Source organism: Lissotriton vulgaris, unplaced genomic scaffold, assembly GCF_964263255.1.
Source record: "Lissotriton vulgaris unplaced genomic scaffold, aLisVul1.2 SCAFFOLD_2573, whole genome shotgun sequence".
Classification (NCBI taxonomy): Eukaryota; Metazoa; Chordata; class Amphibia; order Caudata; family Salamandridae; genus Lissotriton; species Lissotriton vulgaris.
The window spans coordinates 251,240-271,615 of NW_028254733.1; the positions used below are offsets into that span (position 1 = coordinate 251,240).

General features: G+C 54.5%; 5 non-coding genes across 5 annotated transcripts; all 5 read left to right on the forward strand.

Annotated features, from left to right (window-relative positions):
- Nucleotides 1-1,249: 1,249 nt before the first annotated feature.
- On the forward strand, nucleotides 1,250-1,368 carry LOC147659428 (5S ribosomal RNA). Its single transcript, XR_015307253.1, has one exon. It is a non-coding gene; the product is annotated as a 5S ribosomal RNA (ribosomal RNA).
- Nucleotides 1,369-5,538: 4,170 nt separating this feature from the next.
- LOC147659429 (5S ribosomal RNA) lies at nucleotides 5,539-5,657 on the forward strand. The gene has a single exon (XR_015307263.1). It is a non-coding gene; the product is annotated as a 5S ribosomal RNA (ribosomal RNA).
- Nucleotides 5,658-9,820: 4,163 nt separating this feature from the next.
- Nucleotides 9,821-9,939, forward strand: LOC147659430 (5S ribosomal RNA). Its single transcript, XR_015307264.1, has one exon. It is a non-coding gene; the product is annotated as a 5S ribosomal RNA (ribosomal RNA).
- Nucleotides 9,940-14,109: 4,170 nt separating this feature from the next.
- LOC147659431 (5S ribosomal RNA) lies at nucleotides 14,110-14,228 on the forward strand. Its single transcript, XR_015307265.1, has one exon. It is a non-coding gene; the product is annotated as a 5S ribosomal RNA (ribosomal RNA).
- A 4,163-nt stretch (nucleotides 14,229-18,391) lies between these two features.
- Nucleotides 18,392-18,510, forward strand: LOC147659432 (5S ribosomal RNA). The gene has a single exon (XR_015307243.1). It is a non-coding gene; the product is annotated as a 5S ribosomal RNA (ribosomal RNA).
- Nucleotides 18,511-20,376: the final 1,866 nt, after the last annotated feature.

Here is a 20,376-nt window from a genome sequence, read left to right on the forward strand (position 1 = left end):
GTGCACAGAACTCCCTCCAGAATGCGAGTGCGTCACATCACATGGGTATGACCGACGCATGCGCAGACTGAATTTCAGCGAAGCAGCCATTTTCCTTAGCGCAAGCTTCGTTAATATGGAAAAGACATACAGGCAAGCATCCGGGGACACCCGCGTGTTTGGAAAAACGTGTAATAATCGACAATAATGAATTTTAGTAATGTTATACATTTGGCGAGGTTCTTGCACGGGGCAAGGCATTTCGCGTGCAAATCCTTGCTCCATCACCCCAACGTGAAAAGCCCAGGCTGCGGCTTTGCTAGCTCTCCGGCTGGCACCTGAAGGGAGGTCGGAGCCAGTGTGTGATTGGAAAAGAAGCGAGTGCAAGGCTGGAGGAAGATTTGGCTATCTGTAGCAAGCTTGCCAAGGGTTGTTGGAGTGAAGCGTGCAAGTGAGGTGCAGTGCAGCAGGTTCCAGAGTGGAGGGGGTTGCCAGCACAAGAGACCTGAAGCGGCAGCCTCTCATGCCTACGGCCATACCTGTAGGTATGTTGCCACTCGCTGACACCAAGCTCGGCCCTTGCACAATCACACCTAATCTAACTCGCTAAGAGCACTTTTAAAAAAAAAAAGAAAAAACATATTCTGCTCTCCTCCTCTCCTCTCCGCTTTTTTTTCCTTCTTTTTTTTTTCATGTATTTTATACAAAATCCGGCATGGAGTTTACAATATGCCTGGCCCTTAACTGTAAACTCGAAAACTGAAAGAAAAGGAAGAAAAGCTTTGCCCTAGGACAGAGGGCTCCCAGTGGGGAGCTGCTGCAAGCTGCTGCTGCTGATGATGGGCAGCGCCGGCCCCGGTTCCGGGCCCCCCTCTCTCGGCTGGGAGCGAGCAGGGGGCTGCTGAGGCAGAGAGCCAGGCGGGTGACCTGAAGGGCCCTGGACTACTCGGGCCCTCACCTCACTCGCTCAGTGCAAAGCAAGAAGTGCCTGGAGGCCAGTGCGAAGCAAGGCTAGGCGCTTGTTAAATGAAAAGGCCAGGCTGCTGGTGTGCTGGTGCTGCTGCTGCTGCTAGTGCCGGCCCCTTTCTTTAGAAGGGCGGTCCCAGCTTCAGCAAGCGCGAGAGATGGCCGTGCTTGGCCGTGTGCAGGAACTTTGAAAGGGAGGGCAGGTGTTTAAAGGGACTGGAAGTGTTTAAATGCACTGGAAGGGAGCCTGGTGACGTGACAGGGGCTGGCTCAGCACAAGAGGCCTGCACCGGCAGGCTCTCGTGCCTACGGCCATACCACCCTGAATGCGCCCGATCTCGTCCGATCTCGGAAGCTAAGCAGGGTCGGGCCTGGTTAGTACTTGGATGGGAGACCGCCTGGGAATACCAGGTGCTGTAGGCATTTTGCTTCTCGCTAGAGGCACTTCTGGTTTTTTCTTCTTCTGTTTTTTGGGGGTGGGGGCATTTCTTCTATTCTTTTATTGTATCTTTCTTCAAAAAGAAAACGCCATCAAGTCCACAACACGCAGGGTCCATAACTTTCCATTCGGAAATTGAAAATTCGGCTGAACTTTACACTGGGTCAAAAAAGATGAAACCCTTTGCCCCAAGATAGGACAGGGGACAGGGGACAGGGGACCCACCCCCCAGCGCAGGGTTTTCTTCTGCTGCTGCTGGGCTGCTCCGGGTGCAGGATCGGTTCCTGGTCGCCCTCTTTTGGCCTTCCCCAGTAGCCCGGGAGCAGGGGGAGGGCTGAGGCAGAGAGGCAGGCAGCGAGTGCCGTTCAGTACAACCGAGAAGGGGCGCACACGCATACACACTCACTTACACTCATGCATTCACATGCAGACACTCGTACCCCCCCCCCCCCCCCTTTCGGGAGACTCACTCACAAATACACATACACTCATACATACTAACACGCACGAACCAAACAGTCAATAAACAAGCATTTACAACGCAATAGGGGGCGCAGCATTAAAGTTTGAGTTACTGGCATTGTAAATGACAATGCTTTGCATTAACCTTTTTTTATTTTTATTTGCAATTGGTATATAAACATTGTTTGTGAATGGTTAGCTGATGTGGTGGTGTCCCCGAGTGATGTGGTGGTGTCCCTGAGTGACGTGGTGGTACCCTTGAGTGGTGTCTCTGAGTGATGTGGTGGTGTCCCTGAGTGATGCGGTGGTGTTCCTGAGTGAAATGGTGTTTGAGGGTGAGGGTGTGAGGGTGAGAGGGTTGTGAGGGTGAGGGGTGTGAGGCTGTAAGGGCGAGTGAGGGTGTGTGAGGGTGAGTGAGCGTGTGTGAGGGTGAGGGTGTGTGAGGGTGAGGGTGTGTGAGGGTGAGTGATGGTGGGTGAGGGTGAGTGAGGGTGTGTGAGGGTCAGAGGGTGCTGCTTTGGAGGAGGGCGTGAAAACATATGTCAGTGCCCGTGGTCAAAGCAATTAAGATGTAATCCACCATTCTCCCCCTCTCCTGGACCCCATTCATATTCGAATCCCAGTTTTCCCTTTCCCTAAAAAACGCCAACTACTTTATAAGCCGGCCCACATTCCCCTCCCCAACACCCAGCTCTGCAGGTTGAAAGGGAGGGAGGGAGGGATGGATGGATGGATGGACACACACACACACACACACACACGTTACAACTTTACTTTCTTAATAAATCATTGTCACTAGATCGTATTTATTAATCAAGTATATATTCACTCACTGCTCTATCTCACACGCTGAGGAGCAGTCACACTCGGTCCCCGTGTTCTCTCTTCACGCACTCGCCAATCTCTCTCAAACAGACGCATGTATTTCTCTCCCACGCACATGCATTTCACCCTCGCTCTCTCTCACACTCCAAGCTGATTCCCCTTCTACATCTCCATCACACACGCCTGCCCACTACGGTTGCCCTTCTTTTCGCACATTCGCCACTCTCTCCTTCACACTTTGAGGCAAAACTCACTCACACCCAGCCCTCTTGCTCCCGCCTAGAAACACACACACACTCCGTCACACATACATATAGTATTCTACAAGCAGGGCAAGTAACTTTGGTCACGGCGAGCGTTCACTGACGTCACCTTCATCATGGGGCTGTGGCGCGCGGCGGAGACGTCACCGTGAGCGTGCACGTCGGCAGCTCCGCGACTTACTCACGCGCGCGACGAAATCCCATGCGCGAGTGGCCAGTTCTTGTCTCTCCTTCTCCCATTGACGATGCTGGGCGCTTGGCCAGCTCTTGTCTCCACTCGTTGTCAGCTGAGCCGACGACTATAGTTCTCGCAGCGAGAGCGCGCTTTCACGTGCTTTTCGCAGACGAGACCTAAAAAGCGACACTCAACTGCTGCTGCAGGGCTCGGGGAGCTGCCAGGAGGGTTGGGACTGCTACCTTGGTCAGCCAATGAGGGGAGGCAGCAGTCCCTCACTGGTCACAGAGCAGGATGGGGGACAGAGTCAGCGACAGACACTCGGCCGTTGGCACTTCAGGGCTTAAAAACGAAGCGCCCCGCTACGAGGCTATCACGGACGCTCTCCCTTGTCACGAGGGGGAGGGCCTCCAGGACATTTGCTGAGCTGAGGAGGTCAGGCCCACCGGAGCTGTGCCGTCCTCAGCCCAGCAAACTTCAGCTTAGGCAGCCGGGAGCCTGTGCATTTAGCGCATGTTCAGCTCCTGGCTGCCTGGCCTGAACATAAAGAGTGTTTGTCTAGCTGTCCTTTCTTCAGCCTGACGTGCAATCTTTTTCTCCAAAAAGGGCGGGGCAGGGCCTCACTGCCCTTAAGGAGGGGCGGCTGCTGAAGTCAGGCCGCTTACAAGGAGGACCCTTCACCCAGGCAGCACTCAGTCCCTCCTCTGAGTCTCTCTTCTCTATGCACACTGGGGCGGGCCCTGGACATGGATGTGATGTGCATATCAGGCCTCTGTCCCGGATAAATAGGAAAAGGAAACTTGCAGCCAGAGCTGCACAGAAAAAAAAGTGTCACTCCAATGTTTCTGCGGGCGAGCCAGAGTTGAAGAGCGGTAGCCCGGCAGGCGCTGCCACATAGAGCAGTGGCCTGATAGAGTGCCTTAGAGGCCAGTGCAAAGCAAGGCTAGGCACTTGGGGGCAGTTTTACAAGCCCCTTGCGCCTCTTTTACACCGCCGTTGCGACGCAGTGGCGGCGCAAAGCCAGCGCCACTCTGCGGGGTATTTACAACGTGACGCATCTGGGAGATGCATCACGTTGTAAAGCCCTGCACCACATGTAGGCGTTACGGCGCAAGAACGCCTCCCAAAAGTGGCTGAGTGAAATCGACAAGATTTCAGTCAGCTACTTTTAAGGCCATGCTGCGTCAAAACCCTGCGCCTGCTTGAAGCAGGCGTAAGGTTTGACGCAGCATTTCAAGGATAGGGCACCCCCGAGCCTTGCTGGAGCTGCGTCGCGCCTGCGACGCAACTCCAGCAATGCGCCGCCTTTACGGCAGCAGATGCGTCACGCATCTGTCCATTTTTGCCCCATGGTGCGGCGCATCCATGGTGGCGCAGCCGTGACGCACAATAACTGGCGCATCCCTGCTGCCGATATGCAGGGATGCGCCAGTTATTGTAAATGTGCCCCAACGTGAAAAGCCCAGGCTGCGGCTTTGCTAGCTCTCCGGCTGGCACCTGAAGGGAGGTCGGAGCCAGTGTGTGATTGGAAAAGAAGCGAGTGCAAGGCTGGAGGAAGATTTGGCTATCTGTAGCAAGCTTGCCAAGGGTTGTTGGAGTGAAGCGTGCAAGTGAGGTGCAGTGCAGCAGGTTCCAGAGTGGAGGGGGTTGCCAGCACAAGAGACCTGAAGCGGCAGCCTCTCATGCCTACGGCCATACCTGTAGGTATGTTGCCACTCGCTGACACCAAGCTCGGCCCTTGCACAATCACACCTAATCTAACTCGCTAAGAGCACTTTTAAAAAAAAAAAGAAAAAACATATTCTGCTCTCCTCCTCTCCTCTCCGCTTTTTTTTCCTTCTTTTTTTTTTCATGTATTTTATACAAAATCCGGCATGGAGTTTACAATATGCCTGGCCCTTAACTGTAAACTCGAAAACTGAAAGAAAAGGAAGAAAAGCTTTGCCCTAGGACAGAGGGCTCCCAGTGGGGAGCTGCTGCAAGCTGCTGCTGCTGATGATGGGCAGCGCCGGCCCCGGTTCCGGGCCCCCCTCTCTCGGCTGGGAGCGAGCAGGGGGCTGCTGAGGCAGAGAGCCAGGCGGGTGACCTGAAGGGCCCTGGACTACTCGGGCCCTCACCTCACTCGCTCAGTGCAAAGCAAGAAGTGCCTGGAGGCCAGTGCGAAGCAAGGCTAGGCGCTTGTTAAATGAAAAGGCCAGGCTGCTGGTGTGCTGGTGCTGCTGCTGCTGCTAGTGCCGGCCCCTTTCTTTAGAAGGGCGGTCCCAGCTTCAGCAAGCGCGAGAGATGGCCGTGCTTGGCCGTGTGCAGGAACTTTGAAAGGGAGGGCAGGTGTTTAAAGGGACTGGAAGTGTTTAAATGCACTGGAAGGGAGCCTGGTGACGTGACAGGGGCTGGCTCAGCACAAGAGGCCTGCACCGGCAGGCTCTCGTGCCTACGGCCATACCACCCTGAATGCGCCCGATCTCGTCCGATCTCGGAAGCTAAGCAGGGTCGGGCCTGGTTAGTACTTGGATGGGAGACCGCCTGGGAATACCAGGTGCTGTAGGCATTTTGCTTCTCGCTAGAGGCACTTCTGGTTTTTTCTTCTTCTGTTTTTTGGGGGTGGGGGCATTTCTTCTATTCTTTTATTGTATCTTTCTTCAAAAAGAAAACGCCATCAAGTCCACAACACGCAGGGTCCATAACTTTCCATTCGGAAATTGAAAATTCGGCTGAACTTTACACTGGGTCAAAAAAGATGAAACCCTTTGCCCCAAGATAGGACAGGGGACAGGGGACAGGGGACCCACCCCCCAGCGCAGGGTTTTCTTCTGCTGCTGCTGGGCTGCTCCGGGTGCAGGATCGGTTCCTGGTCGCCCTCTTTTGGCCTTCCCCAGTAGCCCGGGAGCAGGGGGAGGGCTGAGGCAGAGAGGCAGGCAGCGAGTGCCGTTCAGTACAACCGAGAAGGGGCGCACACGCATACACACTCACACTCATGCATTCACATGCAGACACTCGTACCCCCCCCCCCCCTTTCGGGAGACTCACTCACAAATACACATACACTCATACATACTAACACGCACGAACCAAACAGTCAATAAACAAGCATTTACAACGCAATAGGGGGCGCAGCATTAAAGTTTGAGTTACTGGCATTGTAAATGACAATGCTTTGCATTAACCTTTTTTTATTTTTATTTGCAATTGGTATATAAACATTGTTTGTGAATGGTTAGCTGATGTGGTGGTGTCCCCGAGTGATGTGGTGGTGTCCCTGAGTGACGTGGTGGTACCCTTGAGTGGTGTCTCTGAGTGATGTGGTGGTGTCCCTGAGTGATGCGGTGGTGTTCCTGAGTGAAATGGTGTTTGAGGGTGAGGGTGTGAGGGTGAGAGGGTTGTGAGGGTGAGGGGTGTGAGGCTGTAAGGGCGAGTGAGGGTGTGTGAGGGTGAGTGAGCGTGTGTGAGGGTGAGGGTGTGTGAGGGTGAGGGTGTGTGAGGGTGAGTGATGGTGGGTGAGGGTGAGTGAGGGTGTGTGAGGGTCAGAGGGTGCTGCTTTGGAGGAGGGCGTGAAAACATATGTCAGTGCCCGTGGTCAAAGCAATTAAGATGTAATCCACCATTCTCCCCCTCTCCTGGACCCCATTCATATTCGAATCCCAGTTTTCCCTTTCCCTAAAAAACGCCAACTACTTTATAAGCCGGCCCACATTCCCCTCCCCAACACCCAGCTCTGCAGGTTGAAAGGGAGGGAGGGAGGGATGGATGGATGGATGGACACACACACACACACACACACACGTTACAACTTTACTTTCTTAATAAATCATTGTCACTAGATCGTATTTATTAATCAAGTATATATTCACTCACTGCTCTATCTCACACGCTGAGGAGCAGTCACACTCGGTCCCCGTGTTCTCTCTTCACGCACTCGCCAATCTCTCTCAAACAGACGCATGTATTTCTCTCCCACGCACATGCATTTCACCCTCGCTCTCTCTCACACTCCAAGCTGATTCCCCTTCTACATCTCCATCACACACGCCTGCCCACTACGGTTGCCCTTCTTTTCGCACATTCGCCACTCTCTCCTTCACACTTTGAGGCAAAACTCACTCACACCCAGCCCTCTTGCTCCCGCCTAGAAACACACACACACTCCGTCACACATACATATAGTATTCTACAAGCAGGGCAAGTAACTTTGGTCACGGCGAGCGTTCACTGACGTCACCTTCATCATGGGGCTGTGGCGCGCGGCGGAGACGTCACCGTGAGCGTGCACGTCGGCAGCTCCGCGACTTACTCACGCGCGCGACGAAATCCCATGCGCGAGTGGCCAGTTCTTGTCTCTCCTTCTCCCATTGACGATGCTGGGCGCTTGGCCAGCTCTTGTCTCCACTCGTTGTCAGCTGAGCCGACGACTATAGTTCTCGCAGCGAGAGCGCGCTTTCACGTGCTTTTCGCAGACGAGACCTAAAAAGCGACACTCAACTGCTGCTGCAGGGCTCGGGGAGCTGCCAGGAGGGTTGGGACTGCTACCTTGGTCAGCCAATGAGGGGAGGCAGCAGTCCCTCACTGGTCACAGAGCAGGATGGGGGACAGAGTCAGCGACAGACACTCGGCCGTTGGCACTTCAGGGCTTAAAAACGAAGCGCCCCGCTACGAGGCTATCACGGACGCTCTCCCTTGTCACGAGGGGGAGGGCCTCCAGGACATTTGCTGAGCTGAGGAGGTCAGGCCCACCGGAGCTGTGCCGTCCTCAGCCCAGCAAACTTCAGCTTAGGCAGCCGGGAGCCTGTGCATTTAGCGCATGTTCAGCTCCTGGCTGCCTGGCCTGAACATAAAGAGTGTTTGTCTAGCTGTCCTTTCTTCAGCCTGACGTGCAATCTTTTTCTCCAAAAAGGGCGGGGCAGGGCCTCACTGCCCTTAAGGAGGGGCGGCTGCTGAAGTCAGGCCGCTTACAAGGAGGACCCTTCACCCAGGCAGCACTCAGTCCCTCCTCTGAGTCTCTCTTCTCTATGCACACTGGGGCGGGCCCTGGACATGGATGTGATGTGCATATCAGGCCTCTGTCCCGGATAAATAGGAAAAGGAAACTTGCAGCCAGAGCTGCACAGAAAAAAAAGTGTCACTCCAATGTTTCTGCGGGCGAGCCAGAGTTGAAGAGCGGTAGCCCGGCAGGCGCTGCCACATAGAGCAGTGGCCTGATAGAGTGCCTTAGAGGCCAGTGCAAAGCAAGGCTAGGCACTTGGGGGCAGTTTTACAAGCCCCTTGCGCCTCTTTTACACCGCCGTTGCGACGCAGTGGCGGCGCAAAGCCAGCGCCACTCTGCGGGGTATTTACAACGTGACGCATCTGGGAGATGCATCACGTTGTAAAGCCCTGCACCACATGTAGGCGTTACGGCGCAAGAACGCCTCCCAAAAGTGGCTGAGTGAAATCGACAAGATTTCAGTCAGCTACTTTTAAGGCCATGCTGCGTCAAAACCCTGCGCCTGCTTGAAGCAGGCGTAAGGTTTGACGCAGCATTTCAAGGATAGGGCACCCCCGAGCCTTGCTGGAGCTGCGTCGCGCCTGCGACGCAACTCCAGCAATGCGCCGCCTTTACGGCAGCAGATGCGTCACGCATCTGTCCATTTTTGCCCCATGGTGCGGCGCATCCATGGTGGCGCAGCCGTGACGCACAATAACTGGCGCATCCCTGCTGCCGATATGCAGGGATGCGCCAGTTATTGTAAATGTGCCCCAACGTGAAAAGCCCAGGCTGCGGCTTTGCTAGCTCTCCGGCTGGCACCTGAAGGGAGGTCGGAGCCAGTGTGTGATTGGAAAAGAAGCGAGTGCAAGGCTGGAGGAAGATTTGGCTATCTGTAGCAAGCTTGCCAAGGGTTGTTGGAGTGAAGCGTGCAAGTGAGGTGCAGTGCAGCAGGTTCCAGAGTGGAGGGGGTTGCCAGCACAAGAGACCTGAAGCGGCAGCCTCTCATGCCTACGGCCATACCTGTAGGTATGTTGCCACTCGCTGACACCAAGCTCGGCCCTTGCACAATCACACCTAATCTAACTCGCTAAGAGCACTTTTAAAAAAAAAAAGAAAAAACATATTCTGCTCTCCTCCTCTCCTCTCCGCTTTTTTTTCCTTCTTTTTTTTTTCATGTATTTTATACAAAATCCGGCATGGAGTTTACAATATGCCTGGCCCTTAACTGTAAACTCGAAAACTGAAAGAAAAGGAAGAAAAGCTTTGCCCTAGGACAGAGGGCTCCCAGTGGGGAGCTGCTGCAAGCTGCTGCTGCTGATGATGGGCAGCGCCGGCCCCGGTTCCGGGCCCCCCTCTCTCGGCTGGGAGCGAGCAGGGGGCTGCTGAGGCAGAGAGCCAGGCGGGTGACCTGAAGGGCCCTGGACTACTCGGGCCCTCACCTCACTCGCTCAGTGCAAAGCAAGAAGTGCCTGGAGGCCAGTGCGAAGCAAGGCTAGGCGCTTGTTAAATGAAAAGGCCAGGCTGCTGGTGTGCTGGTGCTGCTGCTGCTGCTAGTGCCGGCCCCTTTCTTTAGAAGGGCGGTCCCAGCTTCAGCAAGCGCGAGAGATGGCCGTGCTTGGCCGTGTGCAGGAACTTTGAAAGGGAGGGCAGGTGTTTAAAGGGACTGGAAGTGTTTAAATGCACTGGAAGGGAGCCTGGTGACGTGACAGGGGCTGGCTCAGCACAAGAGGCCTGCACCGGCAGGCTCTCGTGCCTACGGCCATACCACCCTGAATGCGCCCGATCTCGTCCGATCTCGGAAGCTAAGCAGGGTCGGGCCTGGTTAGTACTTGGATGGGAGACCGCCTGGGAATACCAGGTGCTGTAGGCATTTTGCTTCTCGCTAGAGGCACTTCTGGTTTTTTCTTCTTCTGTTTTTTGGGGGTGGGGGCATTTCTTCTATTCTTTTATTGTATCTTTCTTCAAAAAGAAAACGCCATCAAGTCCACAACACGCAGGGTCCATAACTTTCCATTCGGAAATTGAAAATTCGGCTGAACTTTACACTGGGTCAAAAAAGATGAAACCCTTTGCCCCAAGATAGGACAGGGGACAGGGGACAGGGGACCCACCCCCCAGCGCAGGGTTTTCTTCTGCTGCTGCTGGGCTGCTCCGGGTGCAGGATCGGTTCCTGGTCGCCCTCTTTTGGCCTTCCCCAGTAGCCCGGGAGCAGGGGGAGGGCTGAGGCAGAGAGGCAGGCAGCGAGTGCCGTTCAGTACAACCGAGAAGGGGCGCACACGCATACACACTCACTTACACTCATGCATTCACATGCAGACACTCGTACCCCCCCCCCCCCCCCTTTCGGGAGACTCACTCACAAATACACATACACTCATACATACTAACACGCACGAACCAAACAGTCAATAAACAAGCATTTACAACGCAATAGGGGGCGCAGCATTAAAGTTTGAGTTACTGGCATTGTAAATGACAATGCTTTGCATTAACCTTTTTTTATTTTTATTTGCAATTGGTATATAAACATTGTTTGTGAATGGTTAGCTGATGTGGTGGTGTCCCCGAGTGATGTGGTGGTGTCCCTGAGTGACGTGGTGGTACCCTTGAGTGGTGTCTCTGAGTGATGTGGTGGTGTCCCTGAGTGATGCGGTGGTGTTCCTGAGTGAAATGGTGTTTGAGGGTGAGGGTGTGAGGGTGAGAGGGTTGTGAGGGTGAGGGGTGTGAGGCTGTAAGGGCGAGTGAGGGTGTGTGAGGGTGAGTGAGCGTGTGTGAGGGTGAGGGTGTGTGAGGGTGAGGGTGTGTGAGGGTGAGTGATGGTGGGTGAGGGTGAGTGAGGGTGTGTGAGGGTCAGAGGGTGCTGCTTTGGAGGAGGGCGTGAAAACATATGTCAGTGCCCGTGGTCAAAGCAATTAAGATGTAATCCACCATTCTCCCCCTCTCCTGGACCCCATTCATATTCGAATCCCAGTTTTCCCTTTCCCTAAAAAACGCCAACTACTTTATAAGCCGGCCCACATTCCCCTCCCCAACACCCAGCTCTGCAGGTTGAAAGGGAGGGAGGGAGGGATGGATGGATGGATGGACACACACACACACACACACACACGTTACAACTTTACTTTCTTAATAAATCATTGTCACTAGATCGTATTTATTAATCAAGTATATATTCACTCACTGCTCTATCTCACACGCTGAGGAGCAGTCACACTCGGTCCCCGTGTTCTCTCTTCACGCACTCGCCAATCTCTCTCAAACAGACGCATGTATTTCTCTCCCACGCACATGCATTTCACCCTCGCTCTCTCTCACACTCCAAGCTGATTCCCCTTCTACATCTCCATCACACACGCCTGCCCACTACGGTTGCCCTTCTTTTCGCACATTCGCCACTCTCTCCTTCACACTTTGAGGCAAAACTCACTCACACCCAGCCCTCTTGCTCCCGCCTAGAAACACACACACACTCCGTCACACATACATATAGTATTCTACAAGCAGGGCAAGTAACTTTGGTCACGGCGAGCGTTCACTGACGTCACCTTCATCATGGGGCTGTGGCGCGCGGCGGAGACGTCACCGTGAGCGTGCACGTCGGCAGCTCCGCGACTTACTCACGCGCGCGACGAAATCCCATGCGCGAGTGGCCAGTTCTTGTCTCTCCTTCTCCCATTGACGATGCTGGGCGCTTGGCCAGCTCTTGTCTCCACTCGTTGTCAGCTGAGCCGACGACTATAGTTCTCGCAGCGAGAGCGCGCTTTCACGTGCTTTTCGCAGACGAGACCTAAAAAGCGACACTCAACTGCTGCTGCAGGGCTCGGGGAGCTGCCAGGAGGGTTGGGACTGCTACCTTGGTCAGCCAATGAGGGGAGGCAGCAGTCCCTCACTGGTCACAGAGCAGGATGGGGGACAGAGTCAGCGACAGACACTCGGCCGTTGGCACTTCAGGGCTTAAAAACGAAGCGCCCCGCTACGAGGCTATCACGGACGCTCTCCCTTGTCACGAGGGGGAGGGCCTCCAGGACATTTGCTGAGCTGAGGAGGTCAGGCCCACCGGAGCTGTGCCGTCCTCAGCCCAGCAAACTTCAGCTTAGGCAGCCGGGAGCCTGTGCATTTAGCGCATGTTCAGCTCCTGGCTGCCTGGCCTGAACATAAAGAGTGTTTGTCTAGCTGTCCTTTCTTCAGCCTGACGTGCAATCTTTTTCTCCAAAAAGGGCGGGGCAGGGCCTCACTGCCCTTAAGGAGGGGCGGCTGCTGAAGTCAGGCCGCTTACAAGGAGGACCCTTCACCCAGGCAGCACTCAGTCCCTCCTCTGAGTCTCTCTTCTCTATGCACACTGGGGCGGGCCCTGGACATGGATGTGATGTGCATATCAGGCCTCTGTCCCGGATAAATAGGAAAAGGAAACTTGCAGCCAGAGCTGCACAGAAAAAAAAGTGTCACTCCAATGTTTCTGCGGGCGAGCCAGAGTTGAAGAGCGGTAGCCCGGCAGGCGCTGCCACATAGAGCAGTGGCCTGATAGAGTGCCTTAGAGGCCAGTGCAAAGCAAGGCTAGGCACTTGGGGGCAGTTTTACAAGCCCCTTGCGCCTCTTTTACACCGCCGTTGCGACGCAGTGGCGGCGCAAAGCCAGCGCCACTCTGCGGGGTATTTACAACGTGACGCATCTGGGAGATGCATCACGTTGTAAAGCCCTGCACCACATGTAGGCGTTACGGCGCAAGAACGCCTCCCAAAAGTGGCTGAGTGAAATCGACAAGATTTCAGTCAGCTACTTTTAAGGCCATGCTGCGTCAAAACCCTGCGCCTGCTTGAAGCAGGCGTAAGGTTTGACGCAGCATTTCAAGGATAGGGCACCCCCGAGCCTTGCTGGAGCTGCGTCGCGCCTGCGACGCAACTCCAGCAATGCGCCGCCTTTACGGCAGCAGATGCGTCACGCATCTGTCCATTTTTGCCCCATGGTGCGGCGCATCCATGGTGGCGCAGCCGTGACGCACAATAACTGGCGCATCCCTGCTGCCGATATGCAGGGATGCGCCAGTTATTGTAAATGTGCCCCAACGTGAAAAGCCCAGGCTGCGGCTTTGCTAGCTCTCCGGCTGGCACCTGAAGGGAGGTCGGAGCCAGTGTGTGATTGGAAAAGAAGCGAGTGCAAGGCTGGAGGAAGATTTGGCTATCTGTAGCAAGCTTGCCAAGGGTTGTTGGAGTGAAGCGTGCAAGTGAGGTGCAGTGCAGCAGGTTCCAGAGTGGAGGGGGTTGCCAGCACAAGAGACCTGAAGCGGCAGCCTCTCATGCCTACGGCCATACCTGTAGGTATGTTGCCACTCGCTGACACCAAGCTCGGCCCTTGCACAATCACACCTAATCTAACTCGCTAAGAGCACTTTTAAAAAAAAAAAGAAAAAACATATTCTGCTCTCCTCCTCTCCTCTCCGCTTTTTTTTCCTTCTTTTTTTTTTCATGTATTTTATACAAAATCCGGCATGGAGTTTACAATATGCGTGGCCCTTAACTGTAAACTCGAAAACTGAAAGAAAAGGAAGAAAAGCTTTGCCCTAGGACAGAGGGCTCCCAGTGGGGAGCTGCTGCAAGCTGCTGCTGCTGATGATGGGCAGCGCCGGCCCCGGTTCCGGGCCCCCCTCTCTCGGCTGGGAGCGAGCAGGGGGCTGCTGAGGCAGAGAGCCAGGCGGGTGACCTGAAGGGCCCTGGACTACTCGGGCCCTCACCTCACTCGCTCAGTGCAAAGCAAGAAGTGCCTGGAGGCCAGTGCGAAGCAAGGCTAGGCGCTTGTTAAATGAAAAGGCCAGGCTGCTGGTGTGCTGGTGCTGCTGCTGCTGCTAGTGCCGGCCCCTTTCTTTAGAAGGGCGGTCCCAGCTTCAGCAAGCGCGAGAGATGGCCGTGCTTGGCCGTGTGCAGGAACTTTGAAAGGGAGGGCAGGTGTTTAAAGGGACTGGAAGTGTTTAAATGCACTGGAAGGGAGCCTGGTGACGTGACAGGGGCTGGCTCAGCACAAGAGGCCTGCACCGGCAGGCTCTCGTGCCTACGGCCATACCACCCTGAATGCGCCCGATCTCGTCCGATCTCGGAAGCTAAGCAGGGTCGGGCCTGGTTAGTACTTGGATGGGAGACCGCCTGGGAATACCAGGTGCTGTAGGCATTTTGCTTCTCGCTAGAGGCACTTCTGGTTTTTTCTTCTTCTGTTTTTTGGGGGTGGGGGCATTTCTTCTATTCTTTTATTGTATCTTTCTTCAAAAAGAAAACGCCATCAAGTCCACAACACGCAGGGTCCATAACTTTCCATTCGGAAATTGAAAATTCGGCTGAACTTTACACTGGGTCAAAAAAGATGAAACCCTTTGCCCCAAGATAGGACAGGGGACAGGGGACAGGGGACCCACCCCCCAGCGCAGGGTTTTCTTCTGCTGCTGCTGGGCTGCTCCGGGTGCAGGATCGGTTCCTGGTCGCCCTCTTTTGGCCTTCCCCAGTAGCCCGGGAGCAGGGGGAGGGCTGAGGCAGAGAGGCAGGCAGCGAGTGCCGTTCAGTACAACCGAGAAGGGGCGCACACGCATACACACTCACACTCATGCATTCACATGCAGACACTCGTACCCCCCCCCCCCCTTTCGGGAGACTCACTCACAAATACACATACACTCATACATACTAACACGCACGAACCAAACAGTCAATAAACAAGCATTTACAACGCAATAGGGGGCGCAGCATTAAAGTTTGAGTTACTGGCATTGTAAATGACAATGCTTTGCATTAACCTTTTTTTATTTTTATTTGCAATTGGTATATAAACATTGTTTGTGAATGGTTAGCTGATGTGGTGGTGTCCCCGAGTGATGTGGTGGTGTCCCTGAGTGACGTGGTGGTACCCTTGAGTGGTGTCTCTGAGTGATGTGGTGGTGTCCCTGAGTGATGCGGTGGTGTTCCTGAGTGAAATGGTGTTTGAGGGTGAGGGTGTGAGGGTGAGAGGGTTGTGAGGGTGAGGGGTGTGAGGCTGTAAGGGCGAGTGAGGGTGTGTGAGGGTGAGTGAGCGTGTGTGAGGGTGAGGGTGTGTGAGGGTGAGGGTGTGTGAGGGTGAGTGATGGTGGGTGAGGGTGAGTGAGGGTGTGTGAGGGTCAGAGGGTGCTGCTTTGGAGGAGGGCGTGAAAACATATGTCAGTGCCCGTGGTCAAAGCAATTAAGATGTAATCCACCATTCTCCCCCTCTCCTGGACCCCATTCATATTCGAATCCCAGTTTTCCCTTTCCCTAAAAAACGCCAACTACTTTATAAGCCGGCCCACATTCCCCTCCCCAACACCCAGCTCTGCAGGTTGAAAGGGAGGGAGGGAGGGATGGATGGATGGATGGACACACACACACACACACACACACGTTACAACTTTACTTTCTTAATAAATCATTGTCACTAGATCGTATTTATTAATCAAGTATATATTCACTCACTGCTCTATCTCACACGCTGAGGAGCAGTCACACTCGGTCCCCGTGTTCTCTCTTCACGCACTCGCCAATCTCTCTCAAACAGACGCATGTATTTCTCTCCCACGCACATGCATTTCACCCTCGCTCTCTCTCACACTCCAAGCTGATTCCCCTTCTACATCTCCATCACACACGCCTGCCCACTACGGTTGCCCTTCTTTTCGCACATTCGCCACTCTCTCCTTCACACTTTGAGGCAAAACTCACTCACACCCAGCCCTCTTGCTCCCGCCTAGAAACACACACACACTCCGTCACACATACATATAGTATTCTACAAGCAGGGCAAGTAACTTTGGTCACGGCGAGCGTTCACTGACGTCACCTTCATCATGGGGCTGTGGCGCGCGGCGGAGACGTCACCGTGAGCGTGCACGTCGGCAGCTCCGCGACTTACTCACGCGCGCGACGAAATCCCATGCGCGAGTGGCCAGTTCTTGTCTCTCCTTCTCCCATTGACGATGCTGGGCGCTTGGCCAGCTCTTGTCTCCACTCGTTGTCAGCTGAGCCGACGACTATAGTTCTCGCAGCGAGAGCGCGCTTTCACGTGCTTTTCGCAGACGAGACCTAAAAAGCGACACTCAACTGCTGCTGCAGGGCTCGGGGAGCTGCCAGGAGGGTTGGGACTGCTACCTTGGTCAGCCAATGAGGGGAGGCAGCAGTCCCTCACTGGTCACAGAGCAGGATGGGGGACAGAGTCAGCGACAGACACTCGGCCGTTGGCACTTCAGGGCTTAAAAACGAAGCGCCCCGCTACGAGGCTATCACGGACGCTCTCCCTTGTCACGAGGGGGAGGGCCTCCAGGACATTTGCTGAGCTGAGGAGGTCAGGCCCACCGGAGCTGTGCCGTCCTCAGCCCAGCAAACTTCAGCTTAGGCAGCCGGGAGCCTGTGCATTTAGCGCATGTTCAGCTCCTGGCTGCCTGGCCTGAACATAAAGAGTGTTTGTCTAGCTGTCCTTTCTTCAGCCTGACGTGCAATCTTTTTCTCCAAAAAGGGCGGGGCAGGGCCTCACTGCCCTTAAGGAGGGGCGGCTGCTGAAGTCAGGCCGCTTACAAGGAGGACCCTTCACCCAGGCAGCACTCAGTCCCTCCTCTGAGTCTCTCTTCTCTATGCACACTGGGGCGGGCCCTGGACATGGATGTGATGTGCATATCAGGCCTCTGTCCCGGATAAATAGGAAAAGGAAACTTGCAGCCAGAGCTGCACAGAAAAAAAAGTGTCACTCCAATGTTTCTGCGGGCGAGCCAGAGTTGAAGAGCGGTAGCCCGGCAGGCGCTGCCACATAGAGCAGTGGCCTGATAGAGTGCCTTAGAGGCCAGTGCAAAGCAAGGCTAGGCACTTGGGGGCAGTTTTACAAGCCCCTTGCGCCTCTTTTACACCGCCGTTGCGACGCAGTGGCGGCGCAAAGCCAGCGCCACTCTGCGGGGTATTTACAACGTGACGCATCTGGGAGATGCATCACGTTGTAAAGCCCTGCACCACATGTAGGCGTTACGGCGCAAGAACGCCTCCCAAAAGTGGCTGAGTGAAATCGACAAGATTTCAGTCAGCTACTTTTAAGGCCATGCTGCGTCAAAACCCTGCGCCTGCTTGAAGCAGGCGTAAGGTTTGACGCAGCATTTCAAGGATAGGGCACCCCCGAGCCTTGCTGGAGCTGCGTCGCGCCTGCGACGCAACTCCAGCAATGCGCCGCCTTTACGGCAGCAGATGCGTCACGCATCTGTCCATTTTTGCCCCATGGTGCGGCGCATCCATGGTGGCGCAGCCGTGACGCACAATAACTGGCGCATCCCTGCTGCCGATATGCAGGGATGCGCCAGTTATTGTAAATGTGCCCCAACGTGAAAAGCCCAGGCTGCGGCTTTGCTAGCTCTCCGGCTGGCACCTGAAGGGAGGTCGGAGCCAGTGTGTGATTGGAAAAGAAGCGAGTGCAAGGCTGGAGGAAGATTTGGCTATCTGTAGCAAGCTTGCCAAGGGTTGTTGGAGTGAAGCGTGCAAGTGAGGTGCAGTGCAGCAGGTTCCAGAGTGGAGGGGGTTGCCAGCACAAGAGACCTGAAGCGGCAGCCTCTCATGCCTACGGCCATACCTGTAGGTATGTTGCCACTCGCTGACACCAAGCTCGGCCCTTGCACAATCACACCTAATCTAACTCGCTAAGAGCACTTTTAAAAAAAAAAAGAAAAAACATATTCTGCTCTCCTCCTCTCCTCTCCGCTTTTTTTTCCTTCTTTTTTTTTTCATGTATTTTATACAAAATCCGGCATGGAGTTTACAATATGCCTGGCCCTTAACTGTAAACTCGAAAACTGAAAGAAAAGGAAGAAAAGCTTTGCCCTAGGACAGAGGGCTCCCAGTGGGGAGCTGCTGCAAGCTGCTGCTGCTGATGATGGGCAGCGCCGGCCCCGGTTCCGGGCCCCCCTCTCTCGGCTGGGAGCGAGCAGGGGGCTGCTGAGGCAGAGAGCCAGGCGGGTGACCTGAAGGGCCCTGGACTACTCGGGCCCTCACCTCACTCGCTCAGTGCAAAGCAAGAAGTGCCTGGAGGCCAGTGCGAAGCAAGGCTAGGCGCTTGTTAAATGAAAAGGCCAGGCTGCTGGTGTGCTGGTGCTGCTGCTGCTGCTAGTGCCGGCCCCTTTCTTTAGAAGGGCGGTCCCAGCTTCAGCAAGCGCGAGAGATGGCCGTGCTTGGCCGTGTGCAGGAACTTTGAAAGGGAGGGCAGGTGTTTAAAGGGACTGGAAGTGTTTAAATGCACTGGAAGGGAGCCTGGTGACGTGACAGGGGCTGGCTCAGCACAAGAGGCCTGCACCGGCAGGCTCTCGTGCCTACGGCCATACCACCCTGAATGCGCCCGATCTCGTCCGATCTCGGAAGCTAAGCAGGGTCGGGCCTGGTTAGTACTTGGATGGGAGACCGCCTGGGAATACCAGGTGCTGTAGGCATTTTGCTTCTCGCTAGAGGCACTTCTGGTTTTTTCTTCTTCTGTTTTTTGGGGGTGGGGGCATTTCTTCTATTCTTTTATTGTATCTTTCTTCAAAAAGAAAACGCCATCAAGTCCACAACACGCAGGGTCCATAACTTTCCATTCGGAAATTGAAAATTCGGCTGAACTTTACACTGGGTCAAAAAAGATGAAACCCTTTGCCCCAAGATAGGACAGGGGACAGGGGACAGGGGACCCACCCCCCAGCGCAGGGTTTTCTTCTGCTGCTGCTGGGCTGCTCCGGGTGCAGGATCGGTTCCTGGTCGCCCTCTTTTGGCCTTCCCCAGTAGCCCGGGAGCAGGGGGAGGGCTGAGGCAGAGAGGCAGGCAGCGAGTGCCGTTCAGTACAACCGAGAAGGGGCGCACACGCATACACACTCACACTCATGCATTCACATGCAGACACTCGTACCCCCCCCCCCCCTTTCGGGAGACTCACTCACAAATACACATACACTCATACATACTAACACGCACGAACCAAACAGTCAATAAACAAGCATTTACAACGCAATAGGGGGCGCAGCATTAAAGTTTGAGTTACTGGCATTGTAAATGACAATGCTTTGCATTAACCTTTTTTTATTTTTATTTGCAATTGGTATATAAACATTGTTTGTGAATGGTTAGCTGATGTGGTGGTGTCCCCGAGTGATGTGGTGGTGTCCCTGAGTGACGTGGTGGTACCCTTGAGTGGTGTCTCTGAGTGATGTGGTGGTGTCCCTGAGTGATGCGGTGGTGTTCCTGAGTGAAATGGTGTTTGAGGGTGAGGGTGTGAGGGTGAGAGGGTTGTGAGGGTGAGGGGTGTGAGGCTGTAAGGGCGAGTGAGGGTGTGTGAGGGTGAGTGAGCGTGTGTGAGGGTGAGGGTGTGTGAGGGTGAGGGTGTGTGAGGGTGAGTGATGGTGGGTGAGGGTGAGTGAGGGTGTGTGAGGGTCAGAGGGTGCTGCTTTGGAGGAGGGCGTGAAAACATATGTCAGTGCCCGTGGTCAAAGCAATTAAGATGTAATCCACCATTCTCCCCCTCTCCTGGACCCCATTCATATTCGAATCCCAGTTTTCCCTTTCCCTAAAAAACGCCAACTACTTTATAAGCCGGCCCACATTCCCCTCCCCAACACCCAGCTCTGCAGGTTGAAAGGGAGGGAGGGAGGGATGGATGGATGGATGGACACACACACACACACACACACACGTTACAACTTTACTTTCTTAATAAATCATTGTCACTAGATCGTATTTATTAATCAAGTATATATCACTGCTCTATCTCACACGCTGAGGAGCAGTCACACTCGGTCCCCGTGTTCTCTCTTCACGCACTCGCCAATCTCTCTCAAACAGACGCATGTATTTCTCTCCCACGCACATGCATTTCACCCTCGCTCTCTCTCACACTCCAAGCTGATTCCCCTTCTACATCTCCATCACACACGCCTGCCCACTACGGTTGCCCTTCTTTTCGCACATTCGCCACTCTCTCCTTCACACTTTGAGGCAAAACTCACTCACACCCAGCCCTCTTGCTCCCGCCTAGAAACACACACACACTCCGTCACACATACATATAGTATTCTACAAGCAGGGCAAGTAACTTTGGTCACGGCGAGCGTTCACTGACGTCACCTTCATCATGGGGCTGTGGCGCGCGGCGGAGACGTCACCGTGAGCGTGCACGTCGGCAGCTCCGCGACTTACTCACGCGCGCGACGAAATCCCATGCGCGAGTGGCCAGTTCTTGTCTCTCCTTCTCCCATTGACGATGCTGGGCGCTTGGCCAGCTCTTGTCTCCACTCGTTGTCAGCTGAGCCGACGACTATAGTTCTCGC